At 36.3% G+C, this 18,039-nt stretch overlaps 1 long non-coding RNA gene across 1 annotated transcript in view; it reads right to left on the minus strand.

Moving 5' to 3' along the window:
* LOC132659610 (uncharacterized) overlaps positions 1–17,806 on the minus strand; it is a 42,735-nt gene extending 24,929 nt beyond the window's left edge. The window contains exon 1 of the long non-coding RNA XR_009600198.1: positions 17,336–17,806. This is a non-coding gene — a long non-coding RNA (uncharacterized LOC132659610). The remainder of the gene's footprint in view (positions 1–17,335) is intronic.
* Positions 17,807–18,039: the final 233 nt, after the last annotated feature.

The raw sequence follows: 18,039 nt of genomic DNA on the forward strand, positions 1-18,039 counted from the left end.
TTTATACTAGAACTCACCAAAATCACTGTCGTCAATGAAGAAGGCATTGATTTACATATTTTAGTATTTGACTACATACAAAAAATGTATAATAAAGTACTCCAGTCAATTACATTGAATTTGGACTACCATGGACAAAAGTAAGAGCTGACATAATTTTTCAAAACTTGAGGAGGAATCAAGTTCCGCTAAAAGTGTTCAGTTCAGTTCAGTCACTCAGTCATGTCCAGTTCCTAGCGACCCCATGAATCACAGCATGCCAGGACTCCCTGTCCATCACCAACTCCCGGAGTTCACTCAGACTCATGTCCATCGAGTCCGTGATGCCATCCAGCCATCTCATCCTCGGTCGTTCCCTTCTCCTGCTGCCCACAATCCCTCCCAGCATCAGAGTCTTTTCCAATGAGTCAACTCTTTGCATGAGGTGGCCAAAGTACTGGAGCTTCAGCTTTAGCATCATTCCTTACAAAGAACACCCAGGACTGATCTTCTTTAGGATGGGCTGGTTGGATCTCCTTGCAGTCCAACAGACTCTCAAGAGTCTTCTCTGACACCACAGTTCAAAAGCATCAATTCTTCAGCACTCAGCTTTCTTCACAGTCCAACTCTCACATCCATACATGACCACTGGAAAAACCATAGCCTTGACTAGATGGACCTTTGTTGGCAAAGTAATATCTCTGCTTTTGAATATGCTATCTAGGTTGGTCATAACTTTTCTTCCAAGGAGTAAGCATCTTTTAATTTCTTGGCTGCAATCACCATCTGCAGTGAGTTTGGAGTCCAAAAAAAATAAAGTCTGACACTGTTTCCACTGTTTCCCCATCTATTTCCCATGAAGTGATGAAACCGGATGCCATGATCTTCGTTTCCTGAATGTTGAGCTTTAAGCCAATTTTTTCACTCTCCACTTTCACTTTCATCAAGAGGCTTTTGAGTTCCTCTTCACTTTCTGCCATAAGGGTGGTATCATCTGCATATCTGAGGTTATTGATATTTCTCCTGGAAATCTTGATTTCAGCTTGTGCTTCTTCCAGCCCAGCCTTTCTCATGATGTACTCTGCATATAAGATAAATAAGCAGGGTGACAATAGACAGCCTTGACGTACTCCTTTTCCTATTTGGAATCAGTCTGTTGTTCCATGTCCAGTTCTAACTGTTGCTTCCTGACCTGCATATAGGTTTCTCAAGAAGCAGGTCAGGTGGGCTGGTATTCCCATCTCTTTCAGAATTTTCCACAGTTTATTGTGATTCACACAGTCAAAGGCTTTGGCATAGTCAATAAGGCAGAAATAGATGTTTTTCTGGAACTCTCTTGCTTTTTCGATGATCCAGTGGATGTTGGCAATTTGATCTTTGGTTCCTCTGCCTTTTCTAAAACCAGCTTGAACATCTGGAAGTTCGCAGTTCATGTATTGGTGAAGCCTGGCTTAGAGAATTTTGACCATTACTTTACTAGCATGTGAGATGAGTGCAATTGTGCAGTAGTTTAAGTGTTCTTTGACATTGCCTTTCTTTGGGATTAGAATGAAAACGGACCTTTTCCAGTCCTGTGGCCACTGCTGAGTTTTCCAAATTTGCTGACATATTAAGTGCAGCACTTTCACAGCATCATCTTTCAGGATTTGAAACAGCTCCACTGGAATTCCATCACCTCCACTAGCTTTGTTCGTAGTGATGCTTTCTAAGGCCCACTTGACTTCACATTCCAGGATGTCTGGCTCTAGGTAAGTGATCACACCATCGTGATTACCTTGGTCATGAAGTGTTAGTCCTATCCAAATATCTTGATTAAACTGACAAGATTTTGAGGTGTGGTTAGATCACAACAGAAATAAGGAGTATCATCACTTAAACTTGGTTGGACACAGCATAAAGGCGAGGAAGTAGAGCTAAATAAGAAATGATATTTTTAATTTTAATTAGATCCCATTTGTTTATTTTTGCTTTTATTTCCAGAATTCTGGGAGGTGGATCATAGAGGATCCTGCTGTGATTTATGTCTGAGAGTGTTTTGCCTATGTTCTCCTCTAGGAGTTTTATAGTTTCTGATCTTACATTTAGATCTTTAATCCATTTTGAGTTTATTTTTGTATGCGGTGTTAGAAAGTGATCTAGTTTCATTCTTTTACAAGTGGTTGACCAGTTTTCCCAGCACCACTTGTTAAAGAGATTGTCTTTACTCCATTGTATATTCTTGCCTCCTTTGTCAAAGATAAGGTGTCCATATGTGTGTGGATTTATCTCTGGGCTTTCTATTTTGTTCCATTGATCTATATGTCTGTCTTTGTGCCAGTACCATACTGTCTTGATGACTGTGGCTTTGTAGTAGAGCCTGAAGTCAGGCAAGTTGATTCCTCCAGTTCCATTCTTCTTTCTCAAGATTGCTTTGGCTATTCGAGGTTTTTTGTATTTCCATACAAATCTTGAAATTATTTGTTCTAGTTCTGTGAAAAATGTGGCTGGTAGCTTGATAGGGATTGCATTGAATTTGTAAATTGCTTTGGGTAGTATACTCATTTTCATTATATTGATTCTTCCAATCCATGAACATGGTATATTTCTCCATCTATTAGTGTCCTCTTTGATTTCTTTCATCAGTGTTTTATAGTTTTCTATATAAAATTAAAAGCTTCTGCACAACAAAGGAAAATATAAGCAAGGTGAAAAGACAGCCTTCTGAATGGGAGAAAATAATAGCAAATGAAGCAACTGACAAACAACTAATCTCGAAAATATACAAGCAACTTCTGCAGCTCAATTCCAGAAAAATAAACGACCCAATCAAAAAATGGGCCAAAGAACTAAATAGACATTTCTCCAAAGAAGACATACGGATGGCTAACAAACACATGAAAAGATGCTCAACATCACTCATTATTAGAGAAATGCAAATCAAAACCACAATGAGGTACCACTTCACACCAGTCAGAATGGCTGCGATCCAAAAATCTGCAAGCAATAAATGCTGGAGAGGGTGTGGAGAAAAGGGAACCCTCCTACACTGTTGGTGGGAATGCAAACTAGTACAGCCACTATGGAGAACAGTGTGGAGATTCCTTAAAAAATTGCAAATAGAACTACCTTATGACCCAGCAATCCCACTTCTGGGCATACACACCGAGGAAACCAGAATTGAAAGAGACACATGTACCCCAATGTTCATCGCAGCACTGTTTATAATAGCCAGGACATGGAAACAACCTAGATGTCCATCAGCAGATGAATGGATAAGAAAGCTGTGGTACATATACACAATGGAGTATTACTCAGCAGTTAAAAAGAATTCATTTGAATCAGTTCTGATGAGATGGATGAAACTGGAGCCGATTATACAGAGTGAAGTAAGCCAGAAAGAAAAACACCAATACAGTATACTAACACATATATATGGAATTTAGGAAGATAGCAATGACGACCCTGTATGCAAGACAGGGAAAGAGACACAGATGTGTATAACGGACTTTTGGACTCAGAGGGAGAGGGAGAGGGTGGGATGATTTGGGAGAATGACATTCTAACATGTATACTATCATGTGAATTGAATCGCCAGTCTATGTCTGACGCAGGATGCAGCATGCTTGGGGCTGGTGCATGGGGATGACCCAGAAAGATGTTATGGGGAGGGAGGTGGGAGGGGGGTTCATGTTTGGGAATGCATGTAAGAATTAAAGATTTTAAAATTTAAAAAATAAAAAACTAAAATTAAAAAAAAAAAAAAAGAAATGATATTTACTACTCATTTACACTTTCTATGAGTTGTAACCCTAGACAAGGGAAACTTCCCGAGGAGAAGTGGGGTAAGTTATGGAGGCACTGATTCCTATACTTCAGCATAGAAATCCTATGACTTAAGGCTTTGTTTTAAGCTATTAATATTTAAATATCTTAAACATCAAACACTAAGGAAAAATGAATTATCAGGGCAAAGGAAATAAAGCATTTGTTAAGATGGTTTCAGAACAATAAATGGGAAAGAAATTGATTAAGTACTCTGTTTATTTTCCATATGTTACGCACCCTGTTTCAAACAGAGACAGACTCATAGACAGAGAATGAATTTATGGTTACTAAGGGGGAAGGGTTGGTGGGGAGCAAATAGTTACAGAGTTGGGGATTGACATGTACATACTGCTATTTTAGATAGATAACCAACAAGGACCTACTGTATAGCACAGAGAACTGTGCTCAATATTCTGTGCTCAGTCACTCAGGCATGTCTGACTCTGCGACCCCATGAACTGTAGGTTGCCAGGATCCTCTGTCCATGAGATTTTCCAGGCAAGAATACTGGAGTGGATTGCCGTTTCCTTCTCCAGTGGATGCTCCGTACACCTGAAACTAACACCATTGTCAATAAACTATACTGCAATATAAAATAAAAACTTTTTAAGAAAAACATAAAGCATATTACTGTAAAATATATATTTATGAAATATAAAAATGAGTAATTATCAAAAACAAAATGCAGAACCTAAACATAAGTACTATATAAAAATCCAGGAAGTATACATAAGCTAAAAGCAAGCAAAAGGTCGACATCATACAAAGGCTTAACCAAAGAGAGATAGAAATAGTTCAGATACATTGTTCTTCATCATTTCAAAAACAGTAAAATAACATAGCAACAAGAACAAACAGAATCTCAAAGAATAAAGCAGCCAAAATGTGATAAGATAATAAGAATATTTGGAAAGGAAGCTTGTAAATCTTGAAAAAGAAATAGAACCGAAAAAAAACCCTTTACAGGAAATAAAGCATTACTAATACAGAGGCCATAACAAAACAGAATGCTAATAACTGAAAATACAATCAAACATAGGTTGATTGACTATAGGAAAACACACACACACAGACATTTGTGCAAACATAAGGGTTATAGACTTTTGGAAGATTTCTTTCTAGATAATTTTTAATTTTAGTTGCTATTATAAATGGGTTTTTTTTCAAGGCTTCCAATTTTTGCTAGCATATTGAAAGTCAGTTGACTTATTTCTAAATTATCTTTATTAAAGTATAATTTGCGTATAAGAAAATGTACCCATTTCAAATGCTCAGTTCTGTAAGTATTGATAAATGCATGCACTCATATAACCTGTGTCCTTTAACAGTCATTCTATTAATATCTGCTCTGGTTACCATTGATGTGCTGTCTTCATTTTGAATAAAATTTGTCTTTCCTATAGTTTCATGTAAATGAAGATGAATCTGTAGACCAATTGGAGAACTGACATCTTAACACTATTGAATCTTCCAACCTATGAATATGGCATATTTCAACATTCATTAAGGTCTCTTAACTTCTTTTTGTCCAGGGTTTCCCTGGTGGCTCAGATCATAAAGAGTCTGCCTGCTTTTAACCATATTTTATAATTTTAGTGGGCAGGATGTATGTATCTTTTACTAAATGTATTTTGAAGTAGTTTACATTTTTATGCTATTATAAATAACGTTTTTAAACTTAAGCATCTAGCTATTTATTGCTAGTATAGAAAAGTGAAATTGATTTTGACTATACCTTCTATCTTGTGATCTTGCTTAATTCACTTATTGCTTTTCCTTCTGAGACTCCAAATAAAGGTATACTGGACTGCTTCCTATTGTTCCACGGGTCACTGAAGCGCTATCCATTAGTATTTAGTCTTATTTTCTCTTTCTCTGCTCTTCAGTTTGGATTGATTCTATTGCAATGTCTGCACAGTCTAATTCTCTCTTAATCCCATCCTGTGAATTTTATTTCACATTTCTCTTATCTCTAGGCATTTTATTTGGTATATTTTGTAGCTTCTATTTCTGTCTTCATCATTTCTGTTTTGTTCTTAAATCTCCGAACATATTGCACGTATTTATTATAGCTGTTGTCCTTATTTGCTAATCTATCCTCCCTATCATATTTTAGTCCGCTTCTAGTCACTGATTTTTTTCCTGTGTGCTATAACTTCCTGCTTCTTTGCAGGTGCAGTAACTTTTTAAATTGTGTGCTAGACATGGTGAAGTTATATTGTTGAATATCTATAATGTCATAGATTTATGCTGTTCCATCACTAAGTTGTCAGACTCTTTGTGACCCTGTGAACTGCAGCACACCAGGCTTCCTTGTCCTTCACTATGTCACGGAGTTTGCTCAAATTCATGTCCATTGAGTCAGTGATACCATCCAACCATCACATCCTCAGTCACCCCTTCTCCTCTTGACCTCAGTCTTTCCCAGCATCAGGGTCTTTTCCAGTTAGTCGGCTCTCCGCATCAGGTGGCCAAAGGATTAGAGCTTCAGCTTCAGCATCAGTCCCTCCAAAGAAAATTCAGGGTTGATTTCCTTTAGGATTGACTGTTTCAATTTCCTTACTATCTAAAGAGTATTGTGCTTTGTTCTTTAACTTACTTGAAGATTAACTTAATCCATTCAGTTTTTACTTTTAAGCATTTCTATGGCATGTATATATTATACATTTTTAGTATAGATAGAGTATATATTTTAATATATATAGTACATAGATGCTATATATTTAGTATATATGCATAGTATATTTTTTCTTTGGGGTACACTTTGATTTCTTTACCAAGATGTGACCCCTCTTGGGATCTCCTGATACCTTAATGATGACTGGAGAATCTCTGCACTGGCTAGTCAAGCGCAGATGCGTTCCTGGCTTATGCAGGAACTAAGGATTGTTCACCTCACAACTCTTTGTCTGACTTCACTGAGTTTTACCTACATGTGCATAGACTAGCAGTATATATCAAAGACTCAAGGTACCTCAATGCCTGTTTCTGAAGGTTTTTTTTTTTTCCTTAAATATCTCCTTCTTCTATAAAATTCTGCCATGCAATTTACAGCTGTCTCAACTTTCCTGAGTTCCTTCTCCATCACTAAACTGCAAGGCTGACTGGATTCTCCTTTCCTGTGCCCGTGGTCTGGATACTGCCTCCAGGGAGAAAGCCAGCGTGATTATTCAGGCTCACCTCAGCTGCTTCCTCTCTCTCATGGACCACAGTACTGCCTGTGTGTCCAAAAATAGTTGTTTCTCTATTCGTCCAGTTTTCTAATGATTTATGGAAAATATTATCCATGGCCCATGTTCTCCATTATGCTCAGAAGCAGATGTCCAATTACTTGACTTTTATATGTTGATATTACATCCAGTTAGTTTAGTTAACTCTTGCTTATTTCTAGATACTTGGATGAGAGTCTATGGGTTTCCCTATGAGGATAATTATATCACACATTAGAAATAATGACTTTCATTTCCTCTTTTCCAGTCTTTAAATAAGTAATTATGTTTTAGTATCTTTACAGCAAGAACCTCCAATACAATATTGTCTTACTCTGAGAGAAATAATACTTGTGAATATACTTATTTGAGAAGTAGTTACTTTGGTTTTTATCTTAATGCTTAATTTTCATTTCTAAATCAAGCAAAATTAAATTTAGTATATTATTGTAACATTAGCAGAAGCAGATTCCATTTTTTTTCTATCTACATATCCATCTATATCATTATCACATATGAACAAAGGCAAATCATGATATTTTCAATGTTATCCACCAAATTTTAGTATTTATTTCTAGGGAGTAGGAGTTGGAGTGGATTTTGGGAAACTGATTTTTACTTCCCTTTTTTGTCTTTCCACATTGCTTTAATTTTTTAAATAACAAATACCTGTTATTTTATGAAAATAATAGGCTTTAATCTAAAAATATTACATTTGAAAAAGTCAAATAACATGAAAGCGCAGATAGGAAAATGTGAAAGTTTCACTCCAGACAGCCCGGTTCCCAAAGGTACACACTGAGTGATGTATATACATCCATATCTTTTCAATGTATATAGAAGCATTAAAGTATGTATAAATATATATATATATATACACACACATCACATATGTGTGTATATATAAAATATGTATATATATACATGTATATAATATATGTATATACAATCATGTATATATTGATAATAACATATATACTATTAACATTATTGTATATGTATTATATGGGCTTCCCTGGTGGTTCAGAAGTAAATAACCCACCTGTAATTCAGGAGAGGCAAATTCGATCCTTGTGTCGGGATGATTCCCTGAAGAAGGAAATGGAAACCCACTCCAGTATTCTTGCCTGGGAAATCCCATGACAGAGGAGCCTGGTGGGCTATATAGTCCATGAGGTCACAAGAGTTGGACACAACTTAGCGACTAAACCATCACCACCATATATCTTATATATGTGTACGAGTATATAATAGATAAAGTAGAAAAAACATATTTTTTCCCAAATGAGATCATATTGAACATAATAATTTGCAGTATACTTTTTTAGTTTCACAATATATTATAGATGTCTTTTTATGTCAGTATATATCTAAATATATAATTTTCCAACTTTGTAAAGTTATATTTAAAAAGCTACCTTCTATCTATATGTAAACAATAGAGAAATATTGATAGAAAAGTGTACATTTGTCACTTTGGCTACTTCTTTCACGTTTCTACCACCTTTTCCGAAAGTAACACTATAAGTAGCTTGTTATGCAAACTTCTGTCTTCTACAGATTTGAATTTATTCGGTTGTATCTTTACATAATATAGCTATATATGCTCATATATTTAATTATACATATATATTTGAATATATGTGTATGTAGTTTTTCTGGCATTTGATTTTATACTTAATATATGCACTATAGGTTTTTCCTTTTCATTGTATGTATTCCTTATAATAGCATGTTAATTTCTTTAGCGTAAATGTTCTTTTGTTCATTAAGCTCCTTTTACTGATTGACTCTTAGGTCTTACGACCTATATTGCACATTGACTGACTTCAGTCCATTTCAGGTGTCTTGGAACATGCTTAATTGAATGATAAAGGTTGAAAAATTACAGGCTGCTTTTCTCAGACTCCTTCACAACTCAGGTTCCAAATGGCCTTAGCTTTCATTGAGCAGACACACTTTTCTATTGGCAATGCAGGTTGGTAATTATGCTGTTTCTGTTAGTGACTTTAGTTGTGGCATTTGGTTTATGAAACAGTAATTACTGGCCTATGCATGGTGCCTAACTTCATAGGTATTGTTAGGCAGGGTCCTTGGCATCCTCTTTACTGGCTTGAATTTTGTCTAAGTGAGATTGTTCCTGGAGCTGGATATGGTGGGAGCCTCACTTTTCCTATATCCTGGGAGAAGACGTGTGTAATCATGCTTGCTTCCTTGATCTTTTGATCATGATGAAGGTAGAGACTTGCTTGGCGGCACAATTCTATACAGGTGCTCTGGGAGTTGTTTCTGGAGGTTCAACATAAAGGTGGCTTTTTAGCCCCTCAAATGATTTCCAAGCACCTAATTTCCTATATGAAATCTTTTTCAGCTTAAACTAGCTAGAGTGACTTCTTTAATCTGTGAGTAAACGTTGAATGCAAAGGCATTTAGAAATTGAAATTGAGGGTTGCATGTAATAGAAGTGTGCTTGCTCAGTCATGTCTGACTCTTCATGACCCCATGGACTGTAGCCCTCCAGGCTCCTCTGTCCATGGGATTTTTCCCAGAAGGAATACTGGAGTAGGTTGCCATTTTCTTCTCCAGGAGATATTCCCAACCCATGGATAGAACCCAGGTCTCCTAAATTGCAGGCAAATTCTTTACCACTGAGCCACTATATTTGGCATTTATTAAGTAAATGAATGGAAGATGGGGAGTACTCAGATGTTATATTCTAAAGAGATGATAATCTTTGCTATACTTTGGTAAAACAATACATTTGTTTCTTATAGCTCAACGTGATGACCATTAAGAGAAATGCGAGAGACAATTAAAAGCACAGTTCCATAACAAAGGTATGTGCACAGTCAAGCCAGCCAGTCTGCAAGCAGAGGTGGAAAGAAATACAATCCCATTCATTGAGTGTTCACAAATGTAGTTTTTTGAAACAAAATTTCATTAATTCAGTTGAAGGAAGATTTTAAAACTGTTATTGCTGTCCCACAACTTTGGGAAGTCAATAGGTATGTTTTAAAGTATCTGTAGAAAGCTGAGCACCGAATTGATGCTTTTGGACTGTGGTGTTGGAGAAGACTCTTGAGAGTCCCTTGGACTGCAAGGAGATCCAACCAGTCCATTCTGAAGGAGATCAGCCCTACGTGTTATCTGGAAGGACTGATGCTAAAGCTGAAACTCCAGTACTTTGGCCACCTCATGCGAAGAGTTGACTCATTGGAAAAGACTCTGATGCTGGGAGGGATTGGGGGCAGGAAGAGAAGGGGATGACAGAGGATGAGATGGCTGGATGGCATTACCAACTCAATGGACATGAGTTTGAGTGAACTCCGGGAGTTGGTGATGGACAGGGAGGCCTGGCATGCTGCGATTCATGGGATCACAAAGAGTCAGACATAACTGAGCAACTGAACTGACTGAACTGAACTAAGAGCCAAAGGTGCTTGTTTTTCTGAATTTCATAAGGTAGCAAAGAAGCAGTTTGTTAAACAGGAATGAGAATGCTACCCTAGCTATATACCCAGGCTCTGCACAGAGGGAGCAGCAAAAACTCTCAACAAAGTGAATGTAGAGGGAACATACTTCAATATAATAAAGTCAATATGTGTCAAGTCCACAGGCAACATCCTACTTAACAGTGAAAAGCTGATAACTTTTTTTCTAAGATCAGGAACAAGATAAGGATGTTCACTCTCTCCAATTTTATTCAGTGTAATACTGGAATTCCTAGCCAAAGCAATTAGAGAAAAAAAAAGAAAAGAAATAAAATGAATCTAACTCAGGAAATAAGAAGTGCAACTGTCATTACTTGCAGATGGAATGATATTATAGATAAAAGACCCTAAAAGGCCCACCAGAAAAAATCTGTTAGGACTAATAAATGAATTCAGTAAAATTGTAAAACACAGAATCTATATACAAAAATCAGTTGCACTTGTATAAAGTAATAATAGACTATCAGAAAGAGAAATTAAGAAAACAATATAATTTATAAGTGCATCAAAAAACCCATAAGAATAAATTTAACCAAGAAGGTTAAAAAATAAGACATTTTTGAAAATGATGAGACATTGATGAAACAAATTTAAGAAGACACAAATGGAAAGATATGTTATGTTCATGGACTGAAAAAATTAATATTGTTACAGGGTTCATGCTACCAAAAGCAATCTATAGATTCAATGTAATAACTACAAAAATTCCATTGGCATTTTTCACAAACTAGGACAATGCAAAATATGTATAGCAACAACAACAACAACAAAAAAACATTAAACAGATAAGCAGTCTTGGAAAAAATACCAAAGCTGGAAGCATCATGCTTCATGGCTTCAAATTATATTATAAAGTTGTAGTAATCAACATATTATTGGCATATAACAACACATAAATCAATGGGAAAAAAGGGAGATCCCAGAAATAATCCCATATGTATATATAATTAATGACAAAGGAACTAAAAATGCGCAATGGGAAGAGAACAGTATCTTCAATAAATAGTTATGGGAAAATGGATAGCCACATGCAGAAGTAAGAAACTGAGTCACTATCTTATGCCATACCCAAAAATTAATTCAAAATAAGTTAGACTTGAATGTAAAACCTGAAACCATAAAATTCCTTGAAGAAAATATAGGAGCTAAGCCCCTTGACATTGGTCTTAGCAATGGATATTTTGGATTTGACACCAAAAGCAAAAGCAACAAAACCAGAAATAAATAAGCAGGACTTTATGAAACTAAAAAGTTTCTGCACAGAAAAGGTAATAAATGAAATGACAGTGTATCAAAAGGAATAAAACATTTGCAAATATTATATCTCATAAAGGGTTACTAATCTAAAATATGTAATGAATTCATACAACTCAATAACAAAATTCAAACAGTTTGATTGCAATGTGAACAGAGATCTGAACAGACATTTTTCAAGAAGACATACAGACGGCCAACAAGTACATAAAATAGTGCTCAACAATACAAATCATCAGGGAAATGCATGTCAAAACCAAACCTCACAACTGTTAGAATGGCTATTATTGAAAACACAACAAATAACAAGAGTTGTAAGAAATAGGAACCCTCCTGCACTGTTGTTGGTAGGAATGTAAATTGGTGCAGCTACTACGGAAAACAGCGTGGCAGTTCCTCAACAAATTAAAAATAGAACTACATATAATCTAGCAGTTCCACTTGTATGTATTTATTTAAAGGAAATGGAAACACTAACTTGATATTTGAATCCCCGTGTTCATTAGAGAATTATTTAGAACAGCCAAGACACGGAAGCAACCTAAGTGTCCCCTGATGAATGAATGAATAAAAAAGAAATTGTGATAAATATATATAAACAATGGGATATTATGCAGCTATAAAAAAGAAGGAAATTTTCCTTTGGGAGCAACATGGATGAATCTTGAGAGCATTATTCTAAGTGAAATTAGTCAGACAGAGAAAGGTCAATACCATACGATCTCACTTATATGTCTAATTGAACCTCCCCTCATGATGAATTCATAGATGCAGAGAATGATCTGGTGGTTATCAGAGGTAGGGGTGCACAAAATGGGTGAACGTGGTCAAAAGATACAAACTTCCTGTTATAAAAATAAATAAGTCTGGGTGATATAATGTACAGCATGATGACTACAGTATAACAATACTGAATTGTATCTTTGAATATTGCTAAGAGAATAGATTTTAAAAGTTCTTATCACAGGAAAAAAATTTGTATTATGTGTCATGATAGATGTTAACTAGATTTATTGATCATTTAGTAGTGTGTACAAATATTGAATTATGTGGTACACCTAAAACTAATATAATGTTATATGTCAATTATATTTCAATGAAAAAATAAACCAACTTTTTGAAAAAAGATATGCAAGTGGTCAACAGGTATATAAAAACTGCTTAATATCACTAATCATTAGAGAGATGCAAACGATAATGTGATATCACCTCACAGCTGTGTATACACAGGCTGTGTATAATCAAAAATTCAGAGATGGCAAATGCTGGCAAGGATGTGGAGAAGAGAGAACCCTTTTCACTGTTGGTGGGGATGCAAACTGGTATGGATACTAGGCTTCCCTGGTGGCTCAGTTGGTAAAGAACCCACCTGCAATGCAGGAGATACATCTTGGATCCCTGGATTGGGAAGATCCCTGGAGAGGGAATGACAACCCACTCCAGTATTCTTGCCTGGGAAACCCTATAGACAGAGAGGAGCCTGGAGGGCTACAGTCCATGGGGGTCACAAAGAGTCGGACACGACTTGCCAACTAAGTAACCACGACTACCACAGCTACTATGGAAAGTAGTATGCAGTTTCCTTAAAGAAATTAAAACTAGAACTACCATGTGATCCAGTAATCCCACTTCCAAGTATATATCGAAAGGACACAAAAGCAGTATTTCAAAGAACTATCTGTACTTCCATGTTCATTGCAGGATTATTAGTGATAATCAAGGTATGGAAACAACCTCAGTATCTGTTAACAGATGAAAGGATCAAGAAAATACAGTGTATGTTCAGTAAATATTATTCAACTGTGAGAAAGAAGGAAATCTTGTCATTACAACCACATAGGTGGACCTGGAGGACTTTATGCTAAGTGAAATAAGCCAGACAGTAAAAGGCAAATACTGTATGGCATCACTTGGACATGGAATCTAAAAAATAAATAAATAAAAATAAATAACATTTTTTTAAAAGAAAGGAGAAGAAGTAGAGCTCATAGAAACACTGTAGAATAATACAAACATTCAGTTATAAGATGAATACAGATCAAACGTGTAACACGGTGCCTATAGTTGCTAACACTATGTTATGTAATTGAAATTTGCTGAGTAGAACTTGGGTTCTCACCAAGAAAAAGGTAGCTATGTTAGGTGATGGATGTGTTGATTAACTCTACTGTGGGAAGCCTTTCATAATGTGTACATATATCAAATTATCACATTGTACACTTTCAATATATTATAATTTTGTCAATTATAGCTCAGGAGAGCCAAAGAAAAAAGAGCTATCAAGACATGAAAAGACATGAACTTTAAATGCATATTATTAAGTTTTAAAAAAGATTAATCTAGAAAAGGCTACATACTATACGATTCCAATGATATGAAATTCTAGAAAAGGTGAAAGTATGAACGCAGTAAAAGGGTCAGGGGTAGCCACGGGTTAGATGGGAGGGGGGTGGATTAAACGAGGCACAGATGTTTTTTAGGGCAGTGAAACTACTCTGTATGATATTGTTATGGTGGATGCATGTCATTCTATATGTCACATGGCTCAAAACCCATAGACTGTACAACACCAAGAGTGACTCCCAATGCAAATTATGATGATTATAGTGGGTCAGTGTAGGGTTATGAGTTGTAGCAAATGTACCACTCTGATAAGGATGTTGATTATGGGAGAAGTTATGCACATGTGTGGTCAGGGGCGATAAAGAGAATTCTGTACCTTGCTCCTCTCAATTTTGCTGTGAATCTAAATCTGATCTTTAAAAGTAGTCTATTAAGAATTTCCTAAAGAGGTAGATCTCAACTATGCCAAAATAGCCCTAAGAATTAAAAATTATTGTAACTTTTCTTGTATAGATGCAAGGTGGAGGTCAGAGAGATTGAGTAATTTGATCAATACCAGGCAGTGAGCAGGTGATAGACCTGGGATAAGAAAACAGTGCGGCGTCAGAGTCTATGCTCTTAACTACTACTTCATACTCCTTCCCAAAGTGACCAGAGAAAGAAAATTTTGAAAAAGATTCCACGTAAACACAGGTGCTTTTCTCCTCAGGAACGTAACCACCTCACTACCTACCTCCAGTAGGAGTATCATGAGAACTGCCCCTAATACTTGCTGTATTATAAAGCATATGTCTGTATGTGGATTATAGTGTTTTATAAATTTTAGAATGATCCGTCGGTATTTATACTCAGTCTTCTTCCTGGAATTCTATATTACAAAGGAGCATTTACTTTCTTTTTGCTTTTGGGTTTGTCAGTGTATCTTAATCTGAACCCATAAAGTTTGCCCAATGTCAGCAAATAAACTGCCTTTACTTTGGTGAATGAATCTGTGACTTTGCATACATACAGCCTAAGACCATTCCTATAGGGCAATAGCAGCAGATGATTTCAGAAAGAAGCGGTTTTCTATGGGTACATAGAATGCGTATTTACTTTCATTAGATTTACTTTTGTGGCCTAAAAATTTAGCAAGATTCTTTGAACAAGCTTTGATACAGAAATTCTTGTTAAATTCATTGTTAATCCAATGAAAAGACTTGAGCACAGAATCTGGCTAAGTTACAATTTTGCTTCACCTAATTAGAAAACCTGTAGATAATTGGTATGGGATAAAGAGTTACTTTAGGTTAAAAAAACATAACTCATTAATTTTTTCATCTCATGTAAGTAATCTAGAGACACAAATTAAGAACAAGCTTTCTCTTACCAGGATCACAATATCCTTTTCCTAAAAAAAAAAAAAAAAAAAGCATTTGTATCACAGTGAAAATTCCCCTTTTCCCTTAGATACCTATGGGAAAGAGCTTCTAAATATTGCATTTGTTTTGGCTCAAAGGCAAATCGTGAGTAATTTGAATCTCTCATCAGTTTCACAATTCTCTGTAGATTAGTAGTGCTTTCTCAGCAAATGTTCCTTGATCACAATGGAAATATGGGCAAAAACAGTGTTTATATTTTCCACCAGTAAAACTGTGTTATCTGAAGGGCCTACTCTGCGGTATTTGGCGGTACTTTGCTTGTCTTTTACGGCGAGCAGTTTGGACCAGAACATGAGTCAGGCTGCAATATTTGAGCTGTTTCAGAGCTCATTCTAGGGCAGTGTGTACAAATCACAAACCACAGTGTGATGGGAGCTCTTACAAATTTCAAAAACATGCTCTCCTGGGGCAATATTTTAGTGTGGTTGAATACCAGCAAACCATCTTCCTTACCCTGACTAAAGATCACCGGGCAACAATGCGGTCCATTTCTGTGGCCCAGTAGCAAAAATGACCATTGACAGAAATAGTTTATATTTGGCATGTGTGTGCGTGATGCTCCTCAGTCTATTCACCTCATCAGACCATACTTGTTTCTTCTTTCTGCTCTTCTACTTCACTATTTTAAATCTTTTTCTAAGTTTTTCCTCCCATAATTGACATCAAATAGTCTTTCAATATTTTAAGTGTTTAATAATAGGCCCCTGGGAGGAAATGCCTTCTCAAATGTTTTAAGACCTTTTAATTCTGATGATTTATAAAGATAGGTCTGCTATTAACTATTCTTGTTCCAAGAAGCAAGTAAATTTTTTAAGTGCCTTAAAGATATCAAATAACATGGTAGAAGTTTCAGAGTAAGAAAACAGGTAAAGAAGAGTTTTGGAAATTTTGTACAAGTTAGGAATCTTGGAGAAATATTGGTTTCAAAGGAATGAAAACACAAACATCCGACAATTATTGATAGCTTCCAGGTACAAAATTACATATTCTTACCATCCTGTGTATCTCACAAAACTCAAACAAAACTAATTTTTAATAATGAAAACCCTTTTATAAACATCCTCTTGCTAATTGAAAAGTGAATTTCATCAATGAAACAACTCTTCCAATAATAGCAGAATTGCTCATGTCAGCACAAGACAGAGATGTCCCAGAGTGGAATCTTTTCCGATTAAGTCTTGAATCTACTATTCTGCACGAACTCCTAAGTAAGGCAGCTGAAGACACACATATTATATTACAATGTCTAAGCTGAGGTATTTTAAAATAAATTACAGACTTTATCGCACACCATGGATTTCCTTCCTACCTCACTGATCCCTGTTTCTTTGGTAGTTTTGCTGGTAGATCTGGAAGTAACTACAGGTGTTGAGCTGCCTGGGTCTGAAGCTTTAACACCCTCTTTCTCTTTAAATTACTTCGAATACCACCCATATGCTGAAGAATCTTGGTGTCTATCTCTGGCCCTGACTTTTCCCCTGAGCCCCTTAACCCCTAGTTGATACCTCTACTGGGACAGCTAATCAGAAGTTACAGCTCGTCACAATTGAAACCACTTTCTTGATTTCCACACCCAGCTCCCAATAAGGAAAAAAAGAAAAAAAAAATCCTGCTACCCTCTGGGTCCTCTCTCCATCTCAGTAAGTGGTACCACCTTCTAGCTAATTTCCTAATTTAGAAACAATGGAGTGAAACTTGGTTCTTTCTTTCCTTTCATCCCTTGCATTCAATCCAGAAATTCTAGTCTGCTTGCCTTCCGAAATAGTCTTGGATTGTTCGGCTTCGCTCTATTTTCCTCATTACAGTCCTAATCCAAAGTAATGTTATATCTTACCTGGACTGCTGCAATAACTTCCAAATTGTTGTCCTTGCTTCCTGCATCAAAAGCATCCGTTGTTCACGCACGAGCCAGTGGTCATTTAAAAGTATAAATCAGATCATATTGTCCCCTTGCTTAGAACCTTTTAATGGCTTCTCATTGCATTTACATGAAAATTCAATCTGTGATATGCGTGCCCACTTCATCCTTCTTTGTCAAACCTGTTCCTTCACTTCCCTCTCCCATTTGCTCATTACGCTGCAGCCTCACCGGCTTCCTCTCTGTCCCTGAAATAACCAAGCCCTTTACCAGCTCGTGAACTGTTACCTCTGCGTGACATGCTCTCTATCCAGACCTCATGTGGCTGATGCCTACTCATTCTTCAGGTTTCAGCTCAACTCCACAGAAAGCTCTTCTGTGGAAACTCAGCTCAGGTTATTTCTCCTTAAAGCCTCCACATTCACACTCCATCACACCAGTCAATTTATTGTCCCTGAAGCACTTGCCATAATCTACAATTCTCTGTATATTTACTCATTGGCTTCCTTATTGTCCCCCTCAAGAGAAAGTAAGCTTTAGGAGAAAAAGGACTTTGCCTATCCTGTTCATGGCTACATTCCCAGTGGCAATTAAATACCTGATATATAGATAAGCATTCAATAAACATTTGCTAAATGAGTGAATAAAAACAAAGAACAGAGGAATTGTTTGAAGAGTGA

The sequence above is a fragment of the Ovis aries genome, chromosome 3, assembly GCF_016772045.2.
Source record: "Ovis aries strain OAR_USU_Benz2616 breed Rambouillet chromosome 3, ARS-UI_Ramb_v3.0, whole genome shotgun sequence".
Taxonomy (NCBI): domain Eukaryota; kingdom Metazoa; phylum Chordata; class Mammalia; order Artiodactyla; family Bovidae; genus Ovis; species Ovis aries.